Below are 25,751 nucleotides of genomic sequence, written 5' to 3'. Positions count from 1 at the left end.
TCTCTCACCCCTCTCTTCTCCCTCTTTCTTTCTCTCTCTCTGTCTCTCCACCCCGTGTGTGTGTGTGTGTGTGTGTGTGTGTGTGTGTGTGCGTGTGTACACGCACATGTACATGCACGCATGCATTTGCACCTCACACAGCAGAGAAGGAGTTAAAGAGCTACCTCCTTGCTGTGATTCTCAGCTTATCCTCCTGGTATGCCTCAAGCTTACACCAAGAAGAGCACTGGGCCTCAGATATCCCTTCTCCAGTTAGTCCCTGGCCTCCCTGTAAACTGGGTTTCTGCAACACTCTATACAGTCCCTTTCCACTCGCCCTCTTGGGGAACTGATCCTCCTGGGAGGAAGGAGGGAGGAGGAGGTGGGGGAAAAGAAGGGGAAAACTGGGGCAGAGAAACAAAAGTGTTGCTATTGAGTCAGAAGGGCAGCATCCAAAAGCAGTGAGTCACCTGCTGAGGAGCATGGTCTTGCTGAATCTGTGAAGGCAAGTGGCCAAATGCACACCTGCCCACAGGTAAGGAATTCAGTGATTCTCAGGCCTGCAGACTGCGGCATTTAACACATAAGCCCACACCCTGGTTCTGCACATTCACACGGCAGTGTTCCCTACATTGACATCAGCCCAACCTCTCACGTGTCATTTCACAAAAGACACAGGAAAGGCACTTGTGTTCAGGGATGGCAGAAGCAGGTGGCTCAGAACCATCACTTGTGCCACAAGCCACCTCTCTGAAAATCCCAAAATTTCCACGTGGCAACACTAATCAGCACTGTGATTGGTATTGTATCACTAGCATCTTCTTTAGAAAATTTTCCCACCAGGCGGTGGTGGCGCACACCTTTAATCCCAGCACTTGGGAGGCAGAGCCAGGAGGATCTCTGTGAGTTCGAAGTCAGCCTGGTCTACAGAGTGACATCCAGGACAGACACCAAAACTACACAGAGAAACCCTGTCAGGAAAAAAAGAAAGAAAGAAAGAAAGAAAGAAAGAAAGAAAGAAAGAAAGAAAGAAAGAAAGAAAGAAAGAAAAGAAAAGAAAAAAGGAAAGAAAAGAAAATTTTCCCTAAACAAGTATAGTCTCGTGTTTCATGCCATTTTAATGTACCAAAAGAGGTATTTGGCTATTAACTATCATTGTTTTCTCCGTTTTCTCTTAAACAACCTTATATATTCATTAGTGGTGCATCATGTAATCATTCTCACCTCTGCTAGTTCATGGAGAACTTGGTTGGGAACATTAACTCATTTCCTGTTACTTTGACCAAAAATCTGCCCTGAAACAGCTTCAGGAAAGAAAATCTGCAGTTGGAGGGCCCAGTCGGTCCTGGAGGGGGCGGGGCTGGGCATCAGGAGTGTGCATCAGGAGTGTGCATCAGGAGAGTGCATCAGGAGTGTGCATCAAGAGTGTGCATCAGGAGTGTGCATCAGGAGAGTGCATCAGGAGTGTGCATCAGGAGTGTGCATCAGGGTCTCCTCGCCCCCTAACATACTGGTGAAACAGAGATGATGGAGAGTAGAGCTGGACCGCAAAGCCTCGAGTCTCTCACAGTTACCACTGCTTCCAACAAGGCTCCATCTCCTAGAGTTCCCACAACCTCCCCAACATGTCACCACCAGCTGAAGACCACACATGTGAGCCTACGGGAGCCACATCAGATTCAAACTGCAACACTGCCATTGAGTTTCGTTCCCTTGTTTTACTTCAGACAGGATCTGGAAACTCACAGTGTAGATCAAGCTGGCCTCAAACATGCCAGAATCCTCCTGCCTCAGCTTCCCAAATGCTGGGATTACACGGATGATTACAAGCAATCATATCCAGCTTCATGGAGAATTTTTTTTTTCTGTTTATGTCTCTCAGATCTCTAACCTGATCCCTGGTTGGAGCACAAATCTTAATTGGTCTTAGTAATAAAAACCTGGAGTCAGATGTAGGTGTAAATGCTGAAAGATCAGAGAGACCAAAGAGCAAGCCACAGCCTCCACCTCTTAATAATCCACTTTTATATCCTATCATATCACTACCTACCTGATCCCTCTTTTCAAGACCTAGGTATTAAGAAGTAACACAGCATAGCAATTTAAAGAGTACTTTGTTAGACCAGCCTGTTATAGAGTCAATTCCCACCTCTCCATCACCTCACTTTGTGTCTTGGTATAAATCATTCAATGTCCGGTCTTCAGTTTCCTCACTGGCCAAATGGAAAATTGCTGCATTTTATCATGCGGCCACGGTGGTGCACACCTCTCATCCAAGCACTTGGGTGGCCGAGGCAAGAGGCTTGCCATGAGCTGAAAGCCAGCCTCAGCTACATAGCATATTTGAGACCAGATTGGCACACGCATAAAAAACCCTGTCTTAAGCAGCAAGAACAAAACAAAGATATTCGAACATTTTGGCATCAGTCTGTGTCTTACTTTTGGTGGCATTCCACATTTGATGGAAGAAACTAAACAAGCTTCTCTGGATGTGAGGATTAGAAGAGTTAATATGCACTCATTTTTCTATATCCTTCTATCATATATAGAACCAGTCATGCAGGCCAGAAACATGAGATTTACGGCTGACTCTCCCCTCTCTTGGACCACTGACATCCCAGTGTTTAACAAGTTCCCTAAACATCCTTCATCTTCCTCCTCCCACCATGCTCACTGCCGCTTGACCATCCGCCAACACAACAGCGTCTACTCCACTCAAAAGCCCATTCCGCCTCCAGAGCCATCTTCCTGCCATGGAAACCAAATCCCTCACATCTCTATCCCAAATTGTTAGTGGCTCCTACCATCTCCAGGATCAAGTTCTAAGCCCCAGGCTGCTTGCTAGGGCGCAGAGTCCTTTCCCAGGTGAACTTCCAGATCTTGATCACAATCCTCACCTTCTACCACAATCTCTACTCAGCTGACCACCTGCGTGTGTCACTTGTCCCACCCGGAAGTCTGAGGGCTGAAGTTTCTGAACTCTTCCCCTTGCCTGAAGCCAGCATTCCCCCTTGATCTACTCCAGCCTCTCCTTCAACACTAAAACTTCGGGTAATTCTCCTCCCAGTTCCCTGTCCTTCTACGTGCCCACAGAGAGCCTTGTGGCGGTCCCACTTCACCGTATTTCCCTTTCTACCCTATCTCTCGTGCTTCATCTATGGGCTCTTCCTAATTACAGCAAGCACTTTTATTTATTTATTTATTATGTATACAGAAGAGGGCGCCAGATCTCATTACAGATGGCTGTGAGCCACCATGTGGTTGCTGGGAATTGAACTCAGGACCTCTGGAAGAGCAGTCTGTGCTCTTAACCTCTGAGCCTTCTCTCCAGCCCCAGCAAGCACTCTTTAGCCATGCTTCTTGATCCTTGTGCTTAACCTTCCCCTATCCCAAAGCTGATAGCCCATCTGTGGTCTGAGAGCCCATCTGTGGTTGTTGGATGATGAAAGGAAGTCAATAGTGTGTGTGGTATTGGATGATTGTGTATTGAGAAAAGAAGTTGAAAGAGTGACGTAAGAAAAAAAGTCTAATTACCCCTCTCCTCTGACGAAGTCATCCTTTTTGTTCCTCTTCTTTCCCTGTCCTAGGAAGTCCACCTCCCTAGGTAACAGTCCATGCCACAGTGCCCTCAGGTCAGGACACTGCTGCCCCTTCCTCCCCTGTTGACACCCGTGCTCTGTCTGGGCACCTGCTAAGTGGACATTGTCCTTACTCCCATTACAAGAAAGCATCCTTCAGGGCACTGCCCTGATTTTAGGGAAAAGACCGAAAACTATCAAAATGCTGTTAGGAATCAAAATTGCTTATGTGGTAATAAGAAAACAAAGGAATGTGTGGAACAGCACCAAACCTCAAGTACTTCCTCCCATTTACATTGCTTCTAAAATGCCTGCTGCTCTGTGTAAAAGGCAATTGTGTGAGTACTTTCACAGATTCTCAACACAGTGCCATGCCACCCCAACACCCAGACGCTCTCAGGAGTTAAATCAGAGTACCAGGGAGATGGGAGTACCAGGAGATAACATGTGAAGATCCATTTGTGGTATAGGAGCCACACAAAGGGTAAGATTTTCCCTTGATGCATTTTAATGACAAGGGTGGGCCAAGGGTAAGCCAAAATCCCAATGGACCAAAGCTTCCTTATCAAAAGCTGGCCTTAGCTTTTGCTGACACGAAGGCAAAGCGAGCCAAGACACCAGATGCAACAGTAGCAAACCATGACAAGAGATTACATCCAGTCTTTGAGAAGCAAGTACATGACATACCATGGCTGCTTTAGAGGCAGACAAAGAAAATACAGAATTTACACTCCTTGCCAACTGGCTATCAGGCCTCCACTACATGTTCATATTCTTTTGAGTAAGGAGTAGAAATGGTCGCCAGAAGTTATTAGAAAAAGCAAAGCAGATATCCTCAAATCTGCACAGAAACGATCTGAAATGTGGAATATGCTGCTGTAGTGTCTATGGATACTTTGCAAGCCATATCTCATCTTCAGGTCCCATGCCAGGGGAGATAATTAAATGAGAGGCCCCTATTGTACAACTCTCTAGGTCCCTACAGCAGAACTGCATTTTCAGCAAAGAGATGTTGTAACCAATCCCTTTGGCAATGCCAGCACTCCGTGTCTCCACCCACTTGGAAAGAATCCAACACAGAGCCACCACCTGCTACCTCTGGCTGTGGAGTCAGTTCTACCACACCTGCACTGGCAACCTTGGGAAACAAGAGTTCAGAGATGTCCAATGCTATTTTCAAGGATAGAAATTAAATGTCTCCTTCAAAAAAAAAAAAATGGTGAAGCAGATTCTTACAAACATGATCTTGCTTGCTGGGGCATTCTTAGAGCTCACCAGTATTTCCCTAATTCCCTCCATTCCTGGATGTTTAGGACTATGCCTCTTTCCAACCTAGTAAAAAGAAACACCCATGCAGGTTATCTTGGATAGTGAATTATGAGGTGGGAGTGGTGAGATGTTGCTGAGCAGAAGCACCCAGGATCAATGTTTCTCTGCTTTTCTTTCCTCGCATGGACACCACAGGCACAGTTGTCCCAAGGTCACATGACTTGGGATGTTGAACTACCACATGATGTCACATGACCCTATAGTGGACTTAGTGTGACAATGAAATTCTGTGTTGTTAAAACAGCATACTCACTGGGCAGTGGTGGCACATGCCTTTAATCCCAGCACTCGGGAGGCAGAGGCAGGCAGACCTCTATGCGTTCAAGGCCAGCCTGGTCTCCAAAGCGAGTTCCAGGAAAGGCGTAAAAGCAACATAGAGAAACCCTGTCTCGAAAAAACAAAAAACAAAAAAACAAAACAAAACAAAAAACAGCATACTCATCACTATGCAGAAGTTATAGTACTTTTGGATCTTGGGAAGTGGAGTTTATCTTTCTGGGCCAGCTCTATACTGTTCACTTTTTGAAAAATGATAAACCTGGAGCTTGGAATGCAGCTGAGTTTTCAGGATGCTTGTCAAGCATGCACAAATCCCTGGGTTCCATCCTCAGCACCACATAAACCTGGAATAGTGGCATACACCTATAGTCAGCATGTAAGAGATAGAGGCAAGAGGGCCAGCAGTTCAAGGTCATCTTTGGTACATAGAGTTTGAGTCCAGCCTGGAATATGTGAGCCCCTATCTCTAAAGAAATAAATATTTAAAAGTAATCCAACTCCAAGGAGAAAACTCATATCCCGCTTCACAAAAAAATGCAAAATAAAATAAAAATAGAATGAAGTATTTCCTTTAGAATTGGGCTAGGAATACAGAGCTGCAAAAGACCCTAAATACCCAAAACAATTCTGAGCAAAAAGAACAATGCTTGAGGGATTGATTACCATCCCAGACCTCAAGGGATATTACAGAGTCATAGTAATAAAAACAATATGGTACTGGCACAAAAATAGACCTGTAGACCAATGGAACAGAACCAAAGACCCAAACATGAGTACACATAACTATAACCATCAAATGTTAGACAAAGATGTTGAAAGCACACACTGGAAAAAAGACTGTCTAACAAAAGGTGCTGGGAAATATGGATAGCCACTAGCAGAATGAAATTAGACCCACATATTTCACGCTGTGCAAACACTGACTCAGGAGGGTCAAAGACCTAAATGTGACGCCTGGAGCCCCGAAACTGCTAGAAGAAACCATCAGCTGTACCATAGGATATAGAAATAGGAAAGGACTTTCTGAATAGGACTCCATTTGCCTAAGAATTGAGGTCAACAACCGACAAGAGGGATGTCATGAAACTAAAAAGCTTCTACACAGCTAAAGAAAGAATCAGCTGAGTGAAGTAGAAGCCCATAGAATGGGAGAGAATCTTTGACAGCTATACATCTGACAGAGGATTAATATCCAGCATATAGAAAGAACTAAAAAAATAAATAAATAAAATAAAATAAAATAAATAAAAAAGGAGCCATTCAAACAATGAGCTTGGAATCTGAACAGAAAGTTCTCAAAAAGAAGTAAAAAGAGCTGAGAAATGTCTCGAAAATGCTCTAGGAAATGCGAATTCAAACAACTTTGAGATTTCATATGACCCCATTCAAAATGGCAAAACAACTAACAACTAATTATAGAGAGGATGTGGAGACAAGGGACCCTTCATTCACTGTTGGTGAGATTTCAAACTGCTCCAACCATTCTGGAAATCAGAGTAGATAACTTTCAAAAAGCTAAAAATCCATGTACTATATGACCCAGCAACAGCACTCCTCAGTATATGCTTAAAGGACTTGACATTCTATCTCACAGACACTTGCTCAGTATTGTTCACTACTGCTCTGTTCACACAATATCTAGGAAATGGAAACAGCCTATTTGTCCTTCATAAAAATAAAATCATTAACTTTACAAGTAAAGGGATTGAATTAGAAAAGATTGTCTTGAGTAAGGTAAGCCAGACCCGCCCCACAAAAAAAGCCATGTTCTCTCTTATCTGTGGTTCCTAGCTCCAAATTCTCAGTTGTAAGTATATAACATAGAACACTCACAGAAACCAGGATCTCAGATGTAAGTGTGTAACATAGAGCACTCACAGAAACCAGGATCTCAGATGTAAGTGTATAACATAGAGCACTCACAGAAACCAGGATCTCAGATGTAAGTGTGTAACATAGAGCACTCCTGGAAACCAGGGTCTCAGATGTAAGTGTGTAACATAGAGCACTCACAGAAACCAGGATCTCAGATATAAGTGTGTAACATAGAGCACTCGCAGAAACCAGGAAGGTATAGAGGGACAATGGGAGGAGAGGAGCAATCAAAAGAGGTGTAGAAAGACGCAAGTAATTTGAAGGTGGATAGTGAAGAGGAAGTAAGTACAGAAGGAGGGTGAAATAACCATTAGGGTGTCTGAAAAATCATAAGGGATCATATTATTATCTATCTACTAAACTTACCATATTATATTATGTATCTACTAAACATATTATATTATGTATACACACATATATACATGTGTGTGTGTGTGTGTGTGTGTGTGTGTGTGTGTGTGTGTGTGTAATGTCTGTGCATACGTATATAGTTTAAATAAAAATTTTCCATCTGGGCTAGCAATGCTCCCCCAAGAGCTATAGACCACCTAACATCAGACATGAGAAGCCCCTTTTGAGTTATTGGTCAGGGTTATCTAAGAGATTCCTAAAACATTACAGGCTATTACTGCTGCTGCCCATGGTTGTCTCCAAGAGGTGGGTGATAGAAAATCACAACATGTCCACACGGTTGGGCTTTCCTGGCGGACCGCCTAGTTATTTCTGGTTCAAAATAGCCGTTTCCAGGTCAGAACATCTCGAGTGACTAGGACTCCGTGGCTTTACATGGTTGAGTAAAGCGCATGGAGTAGCCCCATGGGTCCTGTATGCAGGCGCAGCTCACTCTTTAAAAAGCCGGCGCCATGTTGCTCAGGTCTCTCTTCTCTCCTCTCCTCCTCTTCTCTCCTCTCCTCCTCTTCTCTCCTCTCCTCACTCACGTGTGTACTTCACACAGGCCTGTCACGTCTCTTCCTATCCTATATTAATAAACAGCTCTTCTGTGGATTTGTCGTGTTCAGGACATGTTCCTCGCAGGGTAAGAGCACCATAATATCTAACAGTGGGAAGTAAGTCCCTATTGCTGAAGACATCATGAACTTCTGACATAAGACACAGAGGATCTTTGCTGGATCTCACCTGAAAGCCTCTTCCCTGACGTCTATGAGACATCATCTCTATGATATGAGAAGGCACCATCTGAGCTTCCAAGGGAGGTGGGGGAGCAACCATAACCCTACTCAGCTTTGATAAGTAGGATTACTATATCAGCTACTGATGCTATGAACCACAAAGACCAGCATGACAGGATAACCCTAAGGGAACAATAGCAGCACACATACCTTGGGGGTAACCAACAGCTCTCTCACTTTACTCCAAGCCCACTCAACAAGAAGGAAATCATGCCTAATACTGGAAACCTAGCCAACTACCAAAGGCCTAGAAAAGCCAGGGATTTTGGATTAGTCCCTACAACCAGCATAAACCCTAACAACATTCTTAATATTTGTCCTTATGCCCACAGATAAGAGTAGTTCTCACCCCTCATCAAAGAAATGTCTCTTTGCAACAGATGGAGACCATTATAGAAAAAAAAATCACAATCAAACTAGAAAACAAGAGATACTGTTTCCCAGTCCCAACTGATACATCTGCAACACGAGTCCCGTACCTAAGGCTCAGGGACTTTCTGCAAAAGTGGGGACAAGAATGTGGTGGGTATTGTGTTCCCTGAAATATTGTGTGTTCCCTGAAATAAACATATCTGGGGTCAGAGAACAGACAGCCACTAGAACAAAGCCAAAAATGGTGGCTAGAAAATGGGAAGAGTAAGCCATAACAGAAGTTGGGCGGTGGTGGTGCACGCCTTTAATCCCAGAAACCCAACCTTTAATCTCAGGGAGTGGGGGCAGAAAGAGAAAGGTATATAAGGCGTGAGGACCAGGAACTAAGTGAGTAAAGCATATAGTTAGTTAAGCGTTCAGGCTTTGGAGCAACACAGTTCAGCTGAGATTCATGTGGAGGAGGACTCAGAAGCTTCCATTCTGAGGAAACAGGATCACCTAAGGAACTGGCAAGGTGAGATAGCTGTGGCTTGTCCTGCTTCTCTGATCTTCCAGCAATCACCCCAATAACCTGCCTTGGGTTTGAGTTTCATTAATAAGAACACTTAAGATTCGTGCTACACAAGAAGACTGTAAGAACCTGAGGAACAGGGAGTTTGTTATGAGATTGTGTCTCCTAAAAGTGCCAGAGGAGCTATTCCTGGGAAGTCTCATCAACATGGCTGCCTAAATGAGACCTGAATAATGACAGCAGCGATGGACATGAGAATGTGGAAGGGGATGGCTCATGAGGCCTCAACCAGAGACAAAAAGCTACAGGGAAACTAAGGAATTCTGAGAGCAGGGGAAACAATCTTCCCCGGGGAGCGCTTCCCAATTGCTTATTGAATACCAAGTGGTCAACCCTGAAAAGAGGTACATACAAAGAACATAAGGACAAAGCAGGTTGTAGTTACATATTTAGAATGTGTATGTGCACACATAAATAAATATATGTGTGTATGTGTGTGTGTGTGTGTGTGTGTGTGTGTGTGTGTGTACATATATATGTGATTAAAGAAAGGGGTATAAATTTGAAAGGAAGGGGAAGTACATGAGAGGGCTGGAGGGAGGAAGAGGAGGAAAGTGAGGGGAAAATGATGTAATTACATTGTAATTTCAAAAAATAAAGTATTGTAAAACATCACTATATTATAGCAAATCCCTTGCCATGGTTCATAATTTCTGTTCTAATTAATGTTCTGCATGTTATAACAAGAAATTTGAGCCTTTGCTTGATGTGATTTGCAATTATGAAGCAAGTTTGAGGTTATAATTAATTTAAATTACAAAACTAACTCAACTTTTTTGGCCTTTGAGTCATAAAAACTAAAATTGCAAGTATTTTGTGTCAAATGCTTTGCACTCATGCCTTCTCAAAGTATTTAGTATCTATGATAATACCTCAACTCTACAAAGGAAATAGTTTTGGTCTACAAATATCAAGAATGATTATCTTAATATTTTATGTGTTTTCATGACCCTAAATAAAATAAAGTCATTTGAAAATTGTTAAGATAAACATTTATATTTTAGGCCTTTGGGTAGACTTTTTTCAGAAAGAAATTCCACCTATTTTTTCCCAAAATAAACAAATAGTGAGTTGATTCCATAGAATTTTTGTAATACAAAGACTTATATAAATAGGATTTATGGCAGTTCACACAAAAAGTGTTTATCAAGTACTTTCTTTGGTTCTGACAGGAAACTAACAAAAGGTAGATGACATAGTCCCTCCTTTTCTCAAATTTACAATCTAGTAACTTCTTTTCCTATATAAATACAGTTATTGTCCCTCCATGTTTTGAGTTATGAAATTAGCATTGCCAAATTTTATCAGAAATAAAAATGTAACTTATCTGTGTGCCTCAACTCAACTGTCTGGGACATATTTGAGAATTAAGAAGGCAGTAATTGGGAAGAATTAAGTCTTACTGTACTCAGAGGGAAAGGAGAGTGGGTAGTAATTTCGATTACAGGAGCGGAGTAATTATACAGGGCTAGTCTCTTGCCGAGACCTTTATATCCAGCTATCATCACAAATCCATACCAGAACATGAGGCTTGTTCCCACTTTATAGATGAGGAAGTTGAAGTTCAAAGAGGACAAAGAACTTGTCTAGAATGCATTCACTGATAGATTTGAATCTAGACCTAATCTGGAATGGAAAACTTTGACCATAATTCCACAGAACAGTGTGTAAAATTATGAATTGAAACCTATGGTCTGCATTTCAGAAGAGCCCCAAAGGGCTTACTCCAGTTACTATTACTGCAGGTCAGATATCTGAAAAGGACCAAGTAGGGCTCATTATTTCCATGATGCATAAGGATTCAGCATGGGAAAGTCAGCTCTTGAAGGGAAGGGGTTTCAGAAAGGATACAGGAACAAGCAATAAGATATAGAAGGAACCACCGGGAGATGTGTCCAGTCATGCAGGACAAAGTGAAGCCTGTAGCTGGAATTCAGTGAAGATGTTGCTTGCATGTGTCCTCTCCAAGATGCCTGAGCTCCCTCACGGCATTAGCATCTCTGTATAGTCAGATCTCTTACCTGATGCTTCAAGACTCAAAAGAGAATGATAAAGCACAAATTATGCTGCCTTTTAAGACACACTATATTACTTCCTCCATTTAAAAAAACAGTCCAAGAAGAAGGGGACAGGGTGGAGACCCTACCTCTCAATACAGGCATCTCTCAGTAAGGCTTCAGATCATGGGTTAGAAGGTGACATGGGATGGAAAATTGTTGGTAGCCTTATTTGAGAAGGGGCATCTTCCACAAACCCTCTGTTAGCTAATTGTTCCTCTGATCTATCTAATCTACCCTGGAAGTATTCAAATACAACCCAAGTAGAAAGAATAGGACAAAGAGTATGCAAACATTTTCTAGGCTCAGTAATGGCCCACAATTTGAACAGTAAATGTCATGCATGGTGAATAGAAAATGAATTAAAAGTAAAAATGTCATTTTTACCACCGACAGAAATGGACACCAGATAAGAAAAAAATCCCAACTCCAGTTTTCAGAGTTCTTAATTAAGGTCTAAAACTCCACAGTTCGATAACCCTGAAATTGCACTGAAAAAAAAATCCAAATGCCTAATAATGACCTAAGCAATCTAGAAGAGGTTAAATTCATCTAGTCTATTCCACAAAGAAAGGTAGCAAAGTGTGTGCCATGTTTTACAAAGATCTGTATTAGAAGGAGAAACATTGGGGGTTGAATACTAAATTACATACAAAAAACTTGAATCCTTGGTGCTCATTTCTGGATCATGGCCACTCAGAAAAGTGGCAGCCCTGGTATGATTTGTTTTGGTGAGAAAAGAGAAATCCCACTGCAGGTCACATTTTCTAGGGCTAATGGCCACTTCCTCCCACAGTTACAAGCTAGCCCTTTCTAGTAGCCCATGTGAGTGTGCACACATTAGTGGACAAACACCTGTTCTATGTATTTATTTGTGATCTTTATTTTCTGAAACTATTCTTTATCCTTTACTTCTGCTTTATTGCTATTATTATTGTGTATGTATGTGTGTGTGCAGGTGTAGAAGTCAAAAGACAACTTCTGTGGCTCTGTTCTCTCCTGTCACTTTTCCATGGGCTCTGAGAACAAACTCAAGTCATGGAGCTTGCTCAGTCATCTCACTCCCCAACCCTGACTCCGGGAAGGATGAAGGATTTCCTATGGACTTGAGTTCCCAAAGCAGTAAAAACTGATAGAATAACTGGAGACAGCCCAAGGTCCATAGATCTAAGCAAGAACAGTCATTATCAGTGCTGGTGTGCAACCCCCTGGGAAGTCCGCTTGCTTTATAACAACCTGCTTCAGTGCATGGGAAAGTCCAAAGACATTTCTTGAGGATGCCCTCAGCCCACAGGTGGAAAGTTTGGATAGCTGATGTGGAGACTGCACAGCCATTTACCAATAGAGAATAACATCACATTTTGGGGTCCTGAATATAAAGAGGAATTTGATAAGACATCTAGGTAAGTGGATGAGCTTTAATCTTTGAATAGCATCAGCTCCAGGAAGAATATCTGGAAAGAAATCTCCTCCCAGGGCCCCTTTCCATGCACAACTTCAACCTTTCATCCCCACAGCGACATCTAAAAACATGTTTCTTATTCAACAGTGGAAAGTTTTACTGATTTCATAACCTTACTGAGCAGCTCTTGACTAAGCTGTGATACTGAATTCTTCAGACCAGGAATAACTGGAAAGGTGTGAGACACAGTATATAAGTGGGAATCAAAGACTAGAGAGGGTTGAAGCAATCAGAAGAAGATAATGTATAGTAATAATGTTGGTCTCTAATTATAAAAATTTCTGTAAACTTTAAAGGTCTCTCCAGGCAGTGCTGGCATACATCTTTAATCCCAGCACTTAGGAGGCAGAGGCAGGCAGATCTCTGAGTTTAAGGCCAGCCTGGTCTACAGAATGAGTTCCAGGACAACCAGAGCTACACAGAGAAACTGTCTTAAAAAAAAACAAAAACAAAAAACAAAAAAACTCCCTCACCCACATCCCCACACAAGTCTCCTAGCTTTGTTCTGCCTTCTTTGTTAACTATGGTTTTTTTCAATAATTTTTTTTATTTATTTTATTCATATGATTATTCTGCCAGTATGTATATATATGTACCACTTGCTTTCCTGGTGTCTAAGATAGTCAGAAAAAGGTACCAAACCCCTTGGACCTGGAGTTACAGATAGTTGTTAGCTGCTGTAGGGGCGCTGGGAATTGAACACAGATCCTCTGGAAGAGCAGCAGTGGGTGCTCTTAATCACTGAGCTATCTCTTCAGCCCCTTAGCTCTGTTTAATGCAAAGGTGCCTTAGCATCTTCATTTTAGGTGCCAAAGCATTGTGATGTTGCTGTGACTGCTGCTTTGATGCTGATGAAGTGACCAGGATGGTTAAGTCATGGAGGGGAGACACGGCTGCAGCCTTGCATACAAGCTGCACACTCTCTCCCCATCGGGCAGCCAAGAGCTAATAATACAAGCTCAGGGGGAAAACTGCACACAAGAAATAAAAACAAAGAAAAAGAGGTGCAGCGGTGCACGCATGTCATCCCAGATGCTCAAGAGACTGAGTGTGAAGATGGGCCCACAAGTTCAGATTCAGACTGGATGAACTGGTGAGACAGTGTCGCAAAAGAAAGGAGAGGAAATGTGTCCTCAAGTCAGCTCGTGGGGAAATTATGTCTTCATCATTTAACAAACACATCATAGGATAAGACTCTAGCCACTTAAAGGCTGAGAATTTCTGCCCAGCATCCATCAATGATTACTAATAAATGACTGTGTTCTAGTAGTATTAGAAATCAGGATCCTCCTGGAATTTGGAGCAAGATGAAGCTATCTACCATGACAGCTTTTATTAACACTGTTATGTGTCCTGGACAATAATAAGCTGAGAGGAAGAGGAAAGAAGTCAAATATCATTGTTTTCAAGTGTCATGAGGATGATCTTAAAGAATGTAGTTACAAAATAATGTAAGTTATTAAAATTAACAAGAAAATTTAGCAAGGCCAGGTACAAAGTCAATATTCTAAGAATCAGTGGGTAGATCAATATAAAAGGTGATCTGATTTCTACCAATCAGAAATAAAAATTCAAGATGATTTTGTTTACAGTTGTATCCCAAACAGTCAAACTAGAAATAAATCTAATGAACTGAAACTCCTAGTCTAAAAGTATAAAACATGTTGAAGCCGAGCATGATGACATAGACATGTAATCCCAGCACTCAGAGAGCTCAGGCAAGAGGATTACCGCGAATTCAAAGCCAGTCTGGGCTATCCAGTGAGAGCCCGTAAGAAAATAAAAGTGAAAATATATACAAGGCATGTGTAGCTGCTCAACACTGCAGTATTTAAATACAGTTGTATAATCCTGTGATGGAGTACTACAAAGTAGTGAGAACAAATGTAAAACTACTGTTAAAGCAGTGTGGACTGCGTGCATGAGTGTAACATCTGATTCCAGAGAACCGAGCCCAGATCCCTGATATCAGAAGCTGAAGTAAGAATCACTTTGGGGAAGAATGACGTAACTGGAAGGAGCTAGAGGATTCTGGGTGCTGGAGCCCCAGAGGATTCTGGGTGCTGGCACAGGGTGTTGGAACTGTTGCTCTCTTGAGCTAAAGGGTATTTGTATGAGCTGTTCAATGAATTGACACTCATATACTTATAATACACATAATTTTATCTAGAGCTATCGCACACCAATTAAAGTTTTTTGTTTAAAAAAAATCAGGACCTTAGTTTGTATTTTTGTTGTTGTAGATGATGATGATGATGATGATGATGATGTCAGATTTGTCAATGCATTTTGGCTTCACAATCATAGTGGCATATTAAAACTTGTTAAAATATGAAGATGGGGTTGGGGATTTAGCTCAGTGGTAGAGCACTTGCCCCCTGGGTTCAGTCCTCAGCTCCAACAAAAAAAAAAAAAAAAAAAAAAAAAATGAAGATGGAGCCAGGTCCAGAGAGATGGCTCAGCACTTAAAATCATGAATTTCTCTGGTAGAGGACTTGGGTTCTGTTCCCAGCACCCACATCAAACTGTTCATAACTGTCTATAACTCCACCTCCAGGGGCTCTGACACCTCTGGCCTCTGTGGACATTGCACAAACCCATTCACATACATAAAGCTTTAAAATTAACCTTTAAAACATAAAAATCAATATCTTCTAAAAATATAAAAATTTCCCAGAGTTATTGCCAAAAGAATAGAGGTAGAGTATGAGAAACAAAATGAATTATATGTAAAAGTAGTAGGGTAAGAAAAAGTTAAAAACATGTATCCAAATCACATGGAATATGTGTTTTTAAAAAAGAAAAAAAAATGAACTAACCCATTGAAAGGCGAAGATTATCTGATCATTTGTTTTAAAGACATTCTCCACAACAGTTCCATCTGTAAAAGCTACAGATATAAAAAGACCAAAAGTGAAAACTATGTAGACAATGCCACCCAACCCTAAAAACCCAGGGCCATAAAATTAGCGTGAGATAAAATAGACTTTAAAGAAAGCAGCTGGTAAAAGCACTTGCCTCTAATCCCAACGCTCTACTCAACGGCCAGGCAGGAAGCTCTCACATCGGCAGTAGGACTGAGCTATGTGTGTCAAAAACAGACAGAAGAAGAGGAGGAGGAGGAGGACGAGTTCAGTACTGAAGTAAAGATGGAGTCTACTATCTACTGGATTACATATACTAGTCAGTATGGTAGAGCAATTCTAAATTTGTTTACAAAGATGAAGTATAAACCTGAAAATTTATTAATCAAAAATGAATGAACTGCAAAATAAGTTTATCTTTCATCAAAGTAGAAGCTTTCAAGGCTGAGGCTGGTGGAGCACATCTGCAACCCCTGCGTGTGGGATCCTGAGACCTGAAGATTGTGCATTTGAGGCCAGCCTGAGCTCCATTGTGAGTTCCAAGCTGGAGAAGGGAGGATTACAACATTCCTCTCTTGCTTATTGATCAGTTAAATGAACAAATATTATTCTTAAAACATAAATCTAAACAACAAAATCAAATCATTGAAGTTGATGAGTGGATAGATGTAAAACTCTGAGCCAAACCATTAGGAAAAACATGCTTTTCTAAAACACACAAGGGAAATTTATTAAAATCAACAGAAGACATGTCCTCAGGTCCATCTCATTGTACTCTGGAGAATTTGTACATATAGACTGCATTCTTGGACTGCACTATAATCAAATCTAACCTTAAATATAAAAATAAATATTAAAAATTCATAAACTGGATGATGTAGGGATGTACTAACTTGCTGATATATATATATTTGCCTAACATGAAAAAGTATCTGAATTCAATCATCACTACCTGAGGAAAAAATGAAATAGCTCATAGAATTCACTAAAAATCATGTCACAAATTATAAAAAAAAAATACTGACAAATAATATTTTTGTCAAAGTAAAAGCTCAAAGACAAATATATATCCTTGCACCTTTCAAATACGCAGGGAGAATGTTGGAAATCATTTAATGAGTATAGAATACCATTCTTAGCTTCCTCCACCTACTTCAGCCTGCCTTGGGCTCCAGGCGGTGTACCCACACACTCTAGGAGTCAGAGCATTAGCCCTGACAAGTTGTGAGGCACCAAAATGCAGCCCAAAGTCACACTCCAAGGCTTTCTTGGCTTGTGCTTATCACGACAAAGAAGAAAACAAGAGGATATCAGAATTTCTAAAAATCTTTTCTAAAAACAATATGAATGGGTAGAGACCTGGGAAAATACATTTTCTTTGATCCTTAACTGCATGATCATCAATCTTTACTATAGTCAGCCATGCATAACTGCCCAGTTCATAACTATGGAGCGTGTAAAATTGTGATGGATTGTGGTACAGCCGCCACAGCCCAACTCCTACCTCTGCTTCCATTGCATCCTCAGTTCAAAGTCCAGATTCATTTCCCTATTCTGACTTTGAGTGGGGAGACGGGGAGATCACCTAAATAGTTTGTTTCTGCATTTAATTTTCTCCAAAGTAGAACTATGATACATTTCTCAGATGCTTTTCTGGCGAGGATGAGAGGACCACACTCTATACCACAGGGTATGGCGGTTCCTCTCACGGCTATTAGTTAGTTCACAATAGTGTTTGCCTGAAAGAGACCCATTATTGAAGAAGTGTCTAGCTAGGTGTGGTGCTGCTCGCCATGGTCTTAGCACTGGGGGCTGAGACAGGAGGATTACTCTAAATTCAAGGCCAATTCAGTGCACAATTTATATTCAATGCCAAGAAAACGCAAGAGCTGGACATGCCGGCACAGACCAGTAATACCAACACACCAACATCCCAGAGCTAAAAACAAGAAGATCAGATCAAAAGTTCAAGAGCAGCATCCAGTGTACTACAAGTTCAAGGCCAGCTTGGGCTACTTTAGTCCTGATCTGAGAGAGAGAGAGAGAGAGAGAGAGAGAGAGAGAGAGAGAGAGAGAGAGAAAGCAAATGGTTTTAGTTTATCATAAAGAGAAACAGAGGAAAAGAGTGATTAGCTGTCCATGCTGGGCATTTCACTACAAGTTCAGGCCCAGCCTGCACTACGTAGCAAGACCCTCTCTCAAAAAAATATAAAAATAATAGAGAGAAGCCAGTTACTATGTAGAACTGATCGTGTCAGTTAGTGCCAGCTACACAGCGCTATCATGAACTGTATGAATCAAACTAGCAAACCACAGGCCTCCTCATCTGGGTGGTATTTTTGGTAGACAATCAAAGCGCTCCACCCTCCCTTCAACACTTGCCACAGTGTGGGAAAAAGCGAACTCTCACAATCAGGCCTTTCTATTCAGGCGCTGTCTGAGCAAATCCTAAAATACAAATGCTATTTGTGAAACAGTATTGTTGCTGCTAATCTGAATGAATAGGACATACACATTCAAATCATAAGGAAAGATGGAGAGGGAAATGTATGGTGAGTTCAGCCTTTAGATCCTGTTAAAATTTGTAGTTCTCTATTCATGTAACCTTGAACAAGCTAGGACTATGGATCCCATTTGTAATATGCAAAATAGAGGCAAAAAATGTCTACCTACCAAGGAGAACTGAGACGTGTGGAGGTAGGGGTGCCTTTGCATGAATATGTGAAGGCCAGAGGTCTACATCAGATGTCTTACTCTATGAATGCCCATCTTATCTTTTTGAGGCAGGATCTCTCACTGGCCCTGGAATTCAACATTTCCACTAGACTGGTTGATCTTTGAGCCCCCAGACACTGCCTGTAACTGTCTCACACTCAGCCCTAGGGTTTTAGATGTGCACAGCTTCACCCAACTTTCATGTGTACATCAGAGCAGGAAGATTCCAACTCAGGTCCTCACACTAGCGCAGCAAGCGTTTTACCCACTGAGCATCTCCACAGTGTGATGAAGTGAGTTCTAATAAGCACTGTGCAGTATGGGGCAAAGACTGGATGAGTGAAACTAATCATTAATCAAAGGGAGGATACATTTGATGTGTATAGAAACGCAGGTCCGCAAGGGAAAACATGGTCGGGGACCCAGATCCATTAAATATAAATAGACACTGAGAGGCTAGTGACAAGTAGCCAAGGAAGTAGGAGACATCAAGAAATGAATAAAACATGGGAGACTTTTCTGGTCATGTCTTAGACCTGGAAAGACAGAGCATCCTTGACCAGCATGGAAACTGCTCAAACCCAGAAGGATAGAGCCATGGAGAGTTAACTCCCTAGTCAATTAAGCCAGGCTGTCTTGAGCCTTGACTGCCCATGAGAAGCAAATTTGCTTCCTGTCCCATAGCTCCCATTTCCCCGGTAGGAGTTGCCTGCGGAGCAGCGTGCACAGATTCCAGATACAGCAGGGCATCTGTTTCCCAGTCATGTAACTTTCCCAAGCCTGCCTGGCACATGCAGATTTATAGTGACGCTGGGCAGCCATGCAAATGGTAGCATTGTGCTCAGTGGGACTGCTTCTGGTTTCAGGACAAGTTCTGTTGGGGACCTTTGAAGTGGGGACTTGAATCATGCATCTGTAAATTCCTTACTTTCCACAGTTATTAAAACACCCGCCGGTGCCAGGGCATCCCATTGTTCATTCACTCTGCTGGCACAGCAGTGTGGGGGTGGATGCCAACCGCACAACAGCCACAGGACACAGACAAATGGTAGGTGAGGCAAGCAGGTGGCACAGAGACAAGAGCTTGCGTGCCAAAGGAACACATGCTTGGGTCAAGCCATGCTGTCTCTGCTCAGAAATATCTTAAGTCCTTGTACACTATAAAAATCTTTTAAGGCCACTTTAAGAAAACAGGAAAAATGAGCTGAGCTTCTCCAAGGGCAGTTTTCTACAGCCAGTGAGTTTTCCATTTTAAATAATAAGAAAGCACTCATTTCTCTTTTAAGATTGGTGCACATTTTCTTATTTCTCTCATTCACCGTCTTGGACTTGGCCACCTGTGATGAGTCAAGGACTGACTCCCAGCAGGGTCTCCTAAGGTCAGAGTGGGAAGACACGTTCATAGTTTAGGGTATCAATTGTGGCCATATAAAGTAGTTAGGACCAGAACAACATGTTTGCTTTAATTGGTTCTTTTCTTTGGAGTAGGAAACACTGTATACACAGCACTTTGTTCCTCCACACACCAGGCTGCCTCCACTAATTATGATGGTAATGCTTTTGTAGTAAGTTTCTCATCCAGCAATTTCAAAACCCTTCACCTACACTATCTCTTTTTTCTCCAAATATCCTTATGAAACCACTGGAGGAAAGGTATTATTATCCAACATACACATAAATGAAAGAAAAAAAAGCCCTAGATGTTTATAGGATACGTACGTAGCTAGAAACTCATAAAACTAATTTTTAGTTGTAGTTTGGGGAGTCAGTTTCATTATGCCCACAGAGTCAGTCAGCTGCTCACTCACCTGCAGTCGTCTGTTCTGTAACCAAGACTAATAAAGCGCCCTGTCCTGTAACACGGCACAGGTGACTATGAAATAGAGACTCATTCTAGGGAAAGTCAGTAACTGTGAACCTCTCACCAAAATGTCGCTGTTAATAGGCAGATGGTGTAACCTTCTGCAAAGTCCATCACAGCCTGTCTGGAGAGTCTGACACAGGATGACTACACATCCCCATTACTGATGGTTTAGATCATTCTTCACATGCAGGCCTGTCCAGTACATATTAGCATGCTTGGTAGAACCGCAAGTGTCTATCCGTAAGATGATGCTCTCAATACCATCCGTACCTGGGACAACAAAAGTAGTCTTCAATATTACAGCGTGTTCCTCAAGAAGGGAAGAAGAAGATTAAACCATCTCCTATTAAAACCACTCAGTTGACCAAAAATTTGAAAATGGAAAAAAAAAGTCAAGGGTATTCCAAAGAGGAAAACATAGTAGTTTCTTTACTGTTCTAGTGAGAAAAAAAAATACTCTGACAAAAGCAACCAAAGGAAAGAGGGATTATTTTGGTTTTCAGTCCCAGAGGGGACTGATGGATACAGTCCATCTTGAGGGGAAAGACAGGGCTGTAGTCAAGGAGGGCAGGGTGGCTTGAGCAGGAGGCTAGCTGGTCACATTGTATCTAAACTCAGGACACAGATAGAGCAATGAAGGCATGTTATCCCTCTTCTCCTTTCTTCATTTACATAGTCCAGGATCCCAACCAGGAAACTGTGCCACTTCCCACGTCAATTAACACCATCAAGACAAGGTATGTCCAAAGACCCATTTCCCGGGTGATTCCAGATCTCATGAAATCGAAGATTGAGATTAACCATCATACAGGCCATCCAAAAGTGCATAAGAACACATGGCCTTAGTGGCAAGTGCTGGCTTGAGTGGATTCTTCATGAGGAATCTGTGTCCACCACAAGGCACGTGTCACTGTCTGGCCAGACGTCTGTCCTGTTGGTCAGTGTTGTGCTTGGAAAGTGTGGAGGAAAGACACCAGGTTAGCTGAAAAAATGAAGCTGGTGGTGAAAACGTACAGAAGAGATGGCAAGAATCAGGCTCTAACAAGATCTTGAGCACCTGCATCGATGGGCTGCATAAAATGGAAAATGCTCTTTAGCTGAGATGAGCATAAGAACTATGTTTGTATCCAGAACTCAACTGCTGCAAAAATAGATGGTAGGGTAATGATGCCTCGCAAACATGAAAAAAATTAACAGTTTTTTTTGTTTGTTTGTTTGTTTTTTTACCAGTCTAACAAAAGTCAATAGGAAATTTATTAATGCCTCTTCCTGATGCTATAAATGTATAGTGAAGTCTAGGTTCCCTTGCAAGAAATGCTCATCTAGATTATAGTGTCTGTGTAAACACTATTTGACAAACTCGCAAGTGGATTGCTGCTGTGTTCCAGTATTTTCCTCTTTTTAATACAGAATCTCCTTATATTGTCTAAGCTGGCCTGGACATAGGCTCTTTCTGCCTCAGCCCAGTTGGATGGAGCAAATCTATACTATTGTATGTATTTTACACACCTATACACCCAGAGTCATGTAAATTTTTTCTAGTGAAGGAGAGTTACAAATCAAAAAAGACTAAGAAGTTCCAATGCAGAGCATGGGGCTAGGGGGAATATGGCTCATTCTAAATGTCTTAATTACAGAGGCTATTAGGAAAGGGCTGAACGACATTTACCTGAGGATCATGTGATCATAAAGTACAACTTTTTGCATTTCCTGACATAATTGTTAACTGAAAGCTTTTGCACCCACTTGCCTTCACGCCCAATCCATTGAAGCCCCACAAACCTCACAATGGGTCAAATAAGAGCACAGCACCCCTGTACCCCCACATCCCATAGGCATAACTCAACCACTGGCTCCTATGGCTTGCCTGAGCACTACCAAGCCACACAGAGACAGCTCAGGGATCTTCTGATTATCCCTGCAGCGAGTGTCAGCTGCATCAATGTCGTAGCAAATGTCAAATGCTTCCGCAGGTCAGAATCTGTACAGAGTGTAAGCATGAAACTCTGCTACTCAAAACCCCAAGAATGTCAGGGGGAAAACAATCGGAGTTGTTTGTCTTTGGTGGACAATATAGATGAAATCACTCCGCCAGGGCATTCTTCAGCTAACAGAAGGACCACAAAATCGTCATCTGGACCTAACACAAGAAGTCAAGCTTTCTTCTTTGCCTGGGATCTGCCTCCTCTTGTTTTGCTTAGAAGCTTGCCCCTTTACTGTATCATCTCTTCTAGCTCAGGGCAGGACAGGGAATGGGGCAAATGAGGTTCTTAGAGCACATAGTTTGCAAGAAAGCCCCTTTACTACTGGGTAGACCGTAGGCAAAGTGTCTCAGTATCCTAAGCACCTCATGTGACCCAGCCCTGTCTAGTCAAATGCACAGCCTTCTTACAGAAGCTTCAACTGTGTCTCTTTGTGGAGTACTGGGAAAGAAATTCAATCTTAGACATACTGGGTAAATTCTCTACAGCCATTGGCATTTGAGATAGAGTCCCACCATGTAGCCCAGGCTGACCCTTCAACTCATGGTCTCCCTGCTTTCATCTCCTGAGTTCTAGGATTACAACTTGGCCACGGTACCCAACAACCCTTTCCTTTAATCTATCTGATCATTCTTCACACTGTGTCCTTCTCTTCTCAGATTCACTCATTAAAACTGAATTCAAATTCCACCACCACTACTTTGGTTATTTTGTTTATTTGGGGGGTTTTTGTTACTTATATTTTAATAAAAATATTATATGACTTGAAAATATCAAATACATAACACAGCAAAGTTACCCAGACTCGAAGTCTATACATCTCAATAAGCGTCTACACAGTTAGGATAACCATTCTGAAGCTGTGTAGCTTCATACTGGATTTTATAGTTTCTCTATCAAATATATATTTATAAAGCCAGGCAGTAGCAGTACATGTCTTAAATCCAACACTCAGGAGGCAGAGGCAATTGGATCTCTGAGTTTGAGGCCACCCTGATCTACAGAGTGAGTTCCAGGTCAGCCAGGGCTACACAGAGAAACCTTGTCTCGAAAAACAAAAAGGAGAAGAAGAAAAAAACATATATATATATATATATATATGTACTTATTTACCCAAAAAAAAAAATCTATGACAGGGTCAAAACTAGAAAAACCATTAGTTTTTCATCTTCTTTCATGATTCAACTTGATTCAACTATCAAGTATCAATTACCTGCATTCCTTCCTTATCAACTAATATTTACCCTTTCTCATGCTCCTTTCTATATGTTTTATATATATATATATATCAGGTTAAGATCAGATTATAAGAGAGACTATATGAGATTTTTCTTTCTTGAGATTATATGATCTTGATTACTACTATACCCTGCAAAGCTATCTTTTAGAATTGATAGCACAATAAAGAAATTTCAAGATAAACACAAATTAAGGCAATTTGTGACAACCAAGCCAGAACTGCCGAAGTTCCTTCCAGCTGGAAACTGCTCTGTCTCCACTGAAATCAATAGGAGCTCCCTTAAGGCACTCTTGCAGTGTGTAACACTGTTCACTTCACTTTCTAATGACCCGTGTAGTTACCTGTGGCAAAGACTGCGCCAAACATCTACCTTTCCTTTCATTTTAGTAGCAGAACCTTGATAAATTAATAGATAATATAATATATAATACATACCTACATGCAAACAAACATTTTATGTCAACAAACACATACATAGTATAACATGTAGAAAGGAGTACAAGAAATCGTAAATACTACGAGATAAGGCAAGAATGCAGGTGATTGATAGCTGAGTCATGAAAGAAGATGAAAAGTTCATTGTTCTTCTACTTTAGGCCCTATGATAGACATTTTATTTGTTTTTAAGTAGATAAGTACATAAATATATATTTGAGATATATATATATATGTGTGTGTGCATATGTATGTGTATATATATATACACATATATATGTATATATAACTAAAAGATTATATTTCAAACCTCTCTTGAAGCTGACTGGAGCCATATAGCTGACCGAATCTTGGCCATTCCCACATACTCTACTGTAGAAGGTCCAGAAATCCTTAAAGAAAGAGAAAGGTAGTGAATGCCCTTTTTCTCCTACTTCACGTCACTCTGCATATGGAAAGTGACAGTGATGGCTGGAATTCCAGGACTAGCTGGGACACACATGGTCAACATGGTCAGCTCCTGACTCTATGGTATGACTCGAGCTAGTAACACTCCGCCTGCTGCAGGACCTAATGCCAGCCCTGGACAGTCTCCTTCCAAGCTTGTTGCACAAAGCTGATTTAAATTAAAAAAAAAAAGCTTAATCACCATGCAGGCCCCTGGTGTTTTGGTTTCTGACTTACACAAACTTAATTCTAACTATTAGAGAATTTGATAACAAAAGGAGGTTGCTGCATTAACTGAAATAGAGGATTCGTTTAAAGGCGTCAGAAAGGGGGGTTGGGGATTTAGCTCAGTGGTAGAGCGCTTGCCTAGCAAGCGCAAGGCCCTGGGTTCAGCCCTCAGCTCCAAAAAAATAAAATAAAATAAAATAAAATAAAATAAAGGGCATCAGAAACGCCTGTAATCCCAGCACTCAGGAGGCAGAGCCAGGTGGATCTCTGTGAGTTCAAGGCCAGCCTGGTCTCCAAAGTGAGTTCCAGGAAAGGTGCAAAGCTGCACAGAGAAACTCTGTCTCAAAAAACCAAAAAAAGAAAAAAAGAAAAGACAAAACCCATCCTGGTGGCATATTCCTGGAATCCCAACACTTGGAAGGCAGAGGTCAGATGATCACTTGCAAGTTCATGGCTAAATTAGTGAGTTCCAGGTCAGCCAAGGCTACACAGTGTGATCCTGTCTGAAAATAACACAGATGAACAAAAGAAAGCAGGAAAATTATAACAATGAGTGGAGCTGAATATTCTGATAAAATGGCCATTAGTGCAAGCCTGAAAGTTGTCAACCAAGGTGACCGTGCCACTGAGAATGGACATTTTCAGAATGTTGGAGCTTGTTGGGCTGATTCTTGTTGCTTTCAACAAAACATCCTACATAGAATCAGTGAACTCAGAACAGATTGAGATAGTCTGGCCTCGGGGTGGGAGGGCATACAATCGGTTGAGTCTTGAGCCATCAGACTAAGTCAGACCAATCTGTAGCCTTTTGAGGCTACAAAGCTGTCTGCTTCTACTCCACAGGGAAGCCGTCGTCAGCCATGGTCAAAGATCATAGCCCAAATGAACTTCACCACAGAGGAAACATGGCTCCTTCCCTCTCTCGGGGGGCACCAGTCCCTCTAGGAGGCTATGGTAATGGTGGCTGCAGTTCATTAACAAGGTGTATTGAAATGGTCTCATGTTCTTTTGGGGAAGGTGTTGTTGTCAAAGAACAAAGGCTTATTCATAATAAAACAGAGTCCCTGGGCCCAAAAGTTATTTGAAGACAAGATCTTTGGTCACAGTTATTCACAGGCAGAATGGAACAGCAGTAAGTACCTTAGAACTACCTTCTGCTTCTCAGGAGAGCATATCGACAATGAAACATAAGCTCCCATTGTGATGATCCAATCCTGAAAACAATCCAGCCCCTCAAACTTACACCAAAAGAATTCGGATGTGGATTCTGCTCCCCATTGAAGG

Source organism: Onychomys torridus, chromosome 9 (genome assembly GCF_903995425.1).
Source record: "Onychomys torridus chromosome 9, mOncTor1.1, whole genome shotgun sequence".
NCBI classification, from domain to species: domain Eukaryota; kingdom Metazoa; phylum Chordata; class Mammalia; order Rodentia; family Cricetidae; genus Onychomys; species Onychomys torridus.
This window is presented reverse-complemented; position numbering follows the sequence as displayed.